Source organism: Cervus elaphus, chromosome 16, assembly GCF_910594005.1.
Source record: "Cervus elaphus chromosome 16, mCerEla1.1, whole genome shotgun sequence".
In the NCBI taxonomy this organism is placed as follows: domain Eukaryota; kingdom Metazoa; phylum Chordata; class Mammalia; order Artiodactyla; family Cervidae; genus Cervus; species Cervus elaphus.
In genome coordinates this window covers 5,159,768-5,167,179 of record NC_057830.1, presented here as the reverse complement: position 1 = coordinate 5,167,179, position 7,412 = coordinate 5,159,768, and positions in this window count along the sequence as shown.

The following is a 7,412-nucleotide window of genomic DNA, read 5'->3' as shown; positions in this document are numbered from 1 at the left end:
TTTTAAATAGTGTAGTTGGGGAAGGACATGCTGAAAAAGTGAAATTAGAGCACAAGGCTGAGGTGCAAAGATATCCCATGCAGGTTCCGAGAGTAAGAGCCTTTCTAGTAGAAGGCAAGAAAGCCCTCTGGACCTTAGGCAGGAGAGCATGCTTAGCATTATTTGATCATGTGATCATAGTGGACTCAGAGAAGAAGAGAACAATAACATAATAGGGCCAGAACTTTTAAGCCATTTTAAAGATATTTTGTGTTTGGAAATATGTTGAGATCAGTGAATTGGGAGAAAATGAGATTCTAGCCTCCTAAAAGCAGAATGCAATGAGTTTCAAGAAGAATTCTAATAGTGTCTCTACTATCACATTATAATACAAATATTAATTGACCATTACTGTGATGTTCAGAAGGCTATAACCTCTGGGTGAAGAGCTACCATTATTCTCCACTGTCTCTGATGCAACTAGTCTGGTGCCTGATACACAGAAACGCTTAATAAATATCTATGTATTAAACAAATACATTTTCAAATTTAATGATTACAGAGTTATGTTAGCCTTCTCTTTTACAGGTAAAGGATAGAAGAGTGAGAGAAGGCAAGAGAGGTGCTCTCAGATCTTCTGAGTCTATGCCTGGTGGTTCCTCTGTTCTTGGTAATAGAACTTGACATTTTCAGAGTAAATGTCTGAGATCTGGGACTTTTCTTCTCTTGAATATTAGAAAAATCTGCACCTTATCTGCTGCTCATTGCTGGCTGTGAAAGCACCTCTTGGTGCCAGTTTTCCTCCCCAGTCTCAGATGTCACCAACTACCCTGCTGAATTCTCTTCTTGCCAGGCACAACCTAGCTTAGGCATCAAATTTCCAGGGTAAACAAACAAAAAATTATCGCTTGGAAGGAACATCTGATTATCTCAGCAGCAAATGCAATGAAAACAGAACGCAGGAAAGGACAGCTGTCTACTTCATTGCTTTCATTCCAAGCTCTGATTGTTATGGAATGAGGTGGCCTTTCCACCTGGCAATGAACCATAGGGCCAGGTGGCGCCAGGTGGCAAGGACTGTGGGGAAGAAGTTGGAACATCTGTGACCCCCCCATTCAGGCTCTGACGAGTCTCTTCAAATCTTTAGGGTGCCCTGATCTAGCACAAATAACAATATGATAGAGAAGGATCCTAGGGATCGGGTTTGGGATCCCAACTCTGTAACTTACATGCTGGTGATCTGAAGCAAGCTGTTTTACCTCTCTGAGATGCTGCTGCATTAGTGGTAAAATGTGGTCATTGCTTAGTCACGAAGGCTCCTCTATGGGGTCCTTTTGTGACCCCATAGACTGTAGCCCGCCGGGCTCCCCTGTCCAAGGGATTTTCCAGGCAAGAATACTAGAGTGGGTTGCCATTTCTTTTTCCAGGGGATCTTCCCAACCGAGGGATCAGACCTGCGTCTCCTACACTGACAGGTGGATTCTTTACCACTGAGCCACCTGGGAAGCCTGGTGAAGTGTTAATAACACCTAATTCAGAATGTTGTCGGGCAACGTAATGGAAGACTGTGTGGATAGAACTCGCTATGGTGGAGACCATGAAATGCTGGTTGACCGATGCAAAAAGTCACTTATAATGTTCAGTGTACGAGAGTTCTTCACTGGAGTTTGTAGCAAATGTAAATTCATTTAATAGAAACATCACGTTGCCTTGTAGTGTTAAGAGATAAACTGAGGCATTTTAAAAGTTCTAAAAGTTTTTTAGAGCAAAGATAAATTCAAATTGGGCAGCCTCCAATCTAGTAGAGAGAAAGGAGCTTGGAAAAGCTATGCAAAATGAATAACTTTTAACAAGAGAAAGGAAGCAAGAACAAGGAAATTATTCTAGGCAAAAACATTAGTGCAAAGTTACTCTCCTTTAGGGGTTGGCAGGAGTCTTTAAGGCAAATGATCCCTCTAGTGATGATCAGGTGATTCCCAACTGACTGGTTTAAGATGCCATTTCTGAGACAGCTGAAGCTGTAATTATGTTTCAGTTTAGTGATGTGGGGCTTATCATCAGTGACTCGTTTGGGGGCCTATTGTTTTGTTTTTGATAGTACCAACAGGGAGATCTTTCTGTGGCCCCAGGCAGAATTTTGATATTATTTAGTCCCCAAATCTTCTGACATTATCCAGTATTTATCTATAATCTCAGCAAGAAAATTAACCTCACTGAGAGTTTAATATTATTTATGTATAATTTGTGTACAATATATGCTATAATTAATGTGGATATGGATCTTCTGTCTTCATAGTACAGGTAAGCTGGAGGGCATCCTTAATATTTTACTTGTGAGTGAGTTTTAACTCGATGAGCGAGACTAGTCTCATAGTCAAGCATGGTTCAGGAATGTTCTTTAGAAAGCTGAATGGCAGAAAGTGGGAAAAGTGGTAGCAGGTGAAATAGTTAAATTTTGCCTTGATTTGTGAAGAAGGGCAATGGGCATTTGACTCATAAAAAATCTTAAAAATGATCTTCCTGTGTCTCTGAGGATAAATAAAGGAGCCAAGAGAGAGGAAGACTAGGCAGGATGCTTACGAAAGAATAAATCCCTTTGGGGAGTGTACCTAGAGGGTTAGTAAAGGCAGCACCAAGGCTAATCCAAAGGGACCTTTGTGCAAATCAGAAAAAATAAAAGTCACCTCTTACTTTGCACACTGCTCCCTGTCATAAAACTATGATGAATATGCAACTTTGTTACAACTAGGATGTGAATGATGGCTATTGGACATGTATGTAGCTCAGTGTACACAATCTTGCATTGCAGTCCTTAGAACCACGAACTTTTCACTTGGAAATTTGGGTACTTATTTGGTTGCTAAATGCTTAGAAAGAGGAGGGAGTTGTCTGTGAGTATGCCATCCTCTTCCCTTTAGTATCTAGTAAATTTAGGTGTGATTTTTTTGATAATTCTGTTCATCATTAGTTTTACCAGAATGTAATAAGATACAGGAAGATTATATAATGAAAATATATACTATGTACCAGACACTATGCTAATCAATGTATTATGTATTTTCCCATTTAATTCTTACAAAAATCTCAAGAAGTAGTGAAATTATCCATCTCATTTCACAGATGAAGAAACTGAGAGGATAAAACCAGCAGCACGGGGATGACTGATTATATTTGAACTTATCTGATTCTAGGGGTCATGCTAGTGAGAATAATACAACATACATGTTAAAGCAGTCTCTGTTGGTGCATATGGGGATCCTGGGCAAGTCATCCTTCCTTCCATGCATAAAAAGGTGGAGGCATCTTAAGTCCTTGCTCTTTAAAATATGTTCTATAGAGAAAAGTAGAATCCGAAACTCCTGGGGATTTGTTAGAGTTGCAGAGTTTCAGCACTGAATTGGAATTAGCAGTTTTAAGAGTATCCATAGGTAATTTGTTTGCACATTAAAATTTGAGAAATCTTAATGTAGGTCCTTGAGTCCTTTTCAAGGACCTAAATCTAATATTCTTTGAGCCTCAGGCTACATTTGCCTGTAGTTCTTCATGACAAATAAGGCAGTGTGTTATCACAGAAAATGGCAAGCCCAGGTTCACATGTGAGCTAGCAATATCACCTCGGTCACCTTGGGTGGCCCCTTATTTTCTCCAGGAAAACTGAAGTGGCTGGAGTCAGCAGCCCAGTCCTATGATCTACTGATCGGAAGAAGCAGCCGCCTTCCTGACTCCTAGGTCAGAATGTAGAGTTTAGAGTCATGCATGTTAACATTTTAGGAAGATGCAAACCCTTCTGAGTCATATGTCTCATCTCAAGTCATAGAACCCCTCCTGCCCTCTCTTCTCACCCTGAACTCAATCGTTGTATGGCACCCACAAATTTGCTTTAATGTCCCTGCTCCCTGGCTGTGGCTCCGGGATGCTCTGATTAGCTGTATCCTAAGGGGTGACAAATGGATGCATGAGCTATTTCTATTTTTATGATGGTGCTGCTCTGTGATTACATTTCGGAAGGAGGGTGAGCCTGTGGTGAATTGTGAGTAACCTCACTCCAACCCTTTGGCAAATAAAATAAAATTTTAAAATCATCAGTGATTTGAGGCCATCTATTCTGGGTTTGGGCCACCCCTGCTTTTCAAATCCTATTTTAAACTTTCCTCTGTTGCTAGCAAGCTGTGACAAATATATCATTTCCATGTCATTACTCATCCTCCTATGAGGCCACCTGTCTTCTGGACCATATCTGCAAGCCAAAAGTAAACTGAGAAAACACGTCCACTCATAAGGATGCTTTTCCCAGACTCCACTGTATGTGATGTAGATAGAAACACTAAAACTAGTGCAGAAATGGGAATAAGAGACAAGAAGGAGGAGAATGTAGGAGGAACACAGAGATGAAGACACAGAGACAGAAAAAGATGGGAATTAAGGAAGGAAGAAAAGAATAAAAGGGAATGAAGAACTATAAGTGGGGATAGTTATTTTATAGGAAAAATGTGTGGAGGAAATGATGAAGAGAAAGGAAAAAATCATAAGTAAAGAGACTCAAAATACAGTGAGATTGAAGTGCATGATAGAAAAAAAAGTAAAGGTCAGCCATTAAAAAGAAGGAAACAACGCCATTTGTAGCAACATGGATGGACAGAGTGTGCCGAGCTGAATGAAGTAAGTCAGACAGAGAGGAGAAATATCATATGACATCCCTTCTTTGGGGAATCTAAAAGGAAATGATACACATGAACTTACTTACAAAACAGAAAGAGACTCACAGACATAGAGAATGAACATGGTTATGGGGCAGAAGAATGGGGGGAAGACATAGCTAAGAAGTTTGGGAGGTACATGTACATGCTGCTGTATTTTAAATGGATAACCAAGAAGGCCCTACTGGACAGCACAGGGAACTCTGCTCCAGGTTATGTGGCAGCCTGGATGGGAGGGGGGTTTGGGGAGAATGGATACATGTGTATGTGTGGCTTAGTCCCTTTGCTGTTCACCTAAAACTATCACAACACTGTTTGTTAATCGACTATACCCCAGTACAAAATTTTAAAAAAGAAAAAAAAAACAAAACAGGAAATGTAAGAGGAAAAGATGCCAAAGAACATAGAACAGAACATAAAGGGAGAGATGAAAAGGCTCAAGGGGTGGGATAGTCATATAATTTATCACCCAGACTTTGAGAGTAAAAGAGGAGGAGACTAATAATGGTCCTGGGGCAATCAATGAAAATAGGCTGTCCTGGGAAAATTAGGACCTGTGGTCATATCCTAGCAAAGTGTCTTTCAAAATTCTGATCAACTTTGAATCTCTGCTTCCCACGTGTCACTTGCTCTGAGTTGAAGCTGTGTGTGGATCTGCCGGGTAGGGTACGCTGTGGAGCCCATACGGGAGGAAAGGGAAAAGGTGAGCTGAGGCTAGGAGTGGTTTTCCAGGGACTAAAGCCCGTGTCTAAGGAAGCTATTTAACAGAAAACAATTCCGTGGTCTCTATTGTAGCCAGTAATTTCCACATGCTCTTTCATGATGTCTTAGAAGAGCACTGTGAGTTAAGCATCATTATCAAAATATCACCCATGGCGGGGGGGTGGGGGGTGGGGTTGGAAATTATGAATGCCTGAAAAGGCACTCTTGGAATAAGCTAAGATAGGTCTAATTCTGCAGTGAATTTTTATTCTACCACCAAATTGTTCTGCTATAATATTGGGTTAGCCAAAAAGTTGTTTGGGGGTTTCCATAAGAACCTACAGAAAAACCTGAACAAGTTTTTGGCCAGCCCAACACATACACTTCTTCATTTCTATGACCACTCTCATCATTTTCCTGTACAACATTATTTCTGCTCTCCTGACCTCTGTATGTACACCCTCCCAACTTGCTCTATACTTCTCAGAGAAAGGGTAATCCCAATTTGCCCATATGTCTTTGGCCACCTGATGCAAAGAGCTGACTCATTTGAAAAGACCCTGATGCTGGGAAAGATTGAGGGCAGGAGGAGAAGGGGATGACAGAGGATGAGATGGTTGAATGGCATCATCGACTCAATGGACATGAGTTTGGGTAAACTCTGGGAGTTGGTGATGGACAGTGAGGTCTGGTGTGCTGCAGTTCATGGGGTCGCAAAGTGTCGGACACGACTGAGTGACTGAACTGAACTGAACTGAAATTTTCTCATTGAAGCCCTCCAGTGTCCATTAAAACAAGCTGGGAAAAACTGGGCCCTTTAGTAAATTCAATATAAAGCACTGCTTAGTGACAATATTCAATTCTCACATGGGAAATAATACCTAGGTCAAGCAGTTGCCTAGAATATAATTTAAAGCTATTCTTGATAAGTATTTTATAGTTATTTCAGATAGAGCAGGTTACATGAGTTTGCAAGTTTTAAAGCTGATCTAAGACAGTGGGTCACTGATTCATACTTTTTAGAAGAGAACTGTATAAAGATTAATGAGAGGAATGATTGCTTTAGAGTCAATGTGGTCCAGCAAAGTAAACTGGAAAGGGAGCGCAGGAAACATAAAAGTGATGAGAGCACTAGTCTCAGCTTTAGAACAAGCTGCGGAAACTGAAACCTCAAAATTCACTTGATCTCTCTGGTCTCAGATATTAGCCTGTAAAATAAGTGTTTGACAGACAGGGCATGCATGAGGAATTCCTGCTGCCCCTCACCCTTCCTACACCCATGATCACTGTCGCTCACCGGTCAGGATACACTTGCCTTCCCTTGTTGTAGCTTCAGAATCTTTCTGACCGAAGAGCTTCAGGCAACCACCTCTAACCAAAGAGTGAGTAGACTTACTTGTCAGGTGGGCGCTAGGTGGTCTTGGCATTGTTTTTATTATAAAAGTCCACTGGGGACGACAGATGACGAGGTGGTTGGATGGCATCACCGACTCAATGGACATGAATTTGAGCAAGCTCTGGGAGAGGGTGAAGGACAGGGAAGCCTGGCGTGCTGCAGTCCATGGGGTCTCAAAGAGTCAGACAGAACTGAGTGACTGAACAACAACAAATTCTTCCTTGATGTCTCCCACACGTGACTCATCTCACACATGACTCAGATGTTATCACTTCATTCCTCGAGCGTTATAAGAGTTTCCTTAATGGTTTCCCTGCTTCTGGTCTTGCCGCCTCCACCACCCCATAATTACAATGAGAAATTCCCAAAACATTTTCAACTTGTGTGATTTTAGATAATGTTGCTATTAACCTATTCTCAGATAGTAAAGATTCTGCCTGCAATGCAGGAACACTCAGGTTTGATCCCTGATTTGGGACGATGCCCTGGAGAAGGGAACGGTAACCCACTCCAGTATTCTTGCCTGGAGAATCCCATGGACAGAGGAGCCTGGTGGGCTATAGTCTATGGGGTCGCAAAGAGTCAGACAATTTAAGGAGTTAGATTGTTGACCTATTTTATTAACTGCCTATCTAACC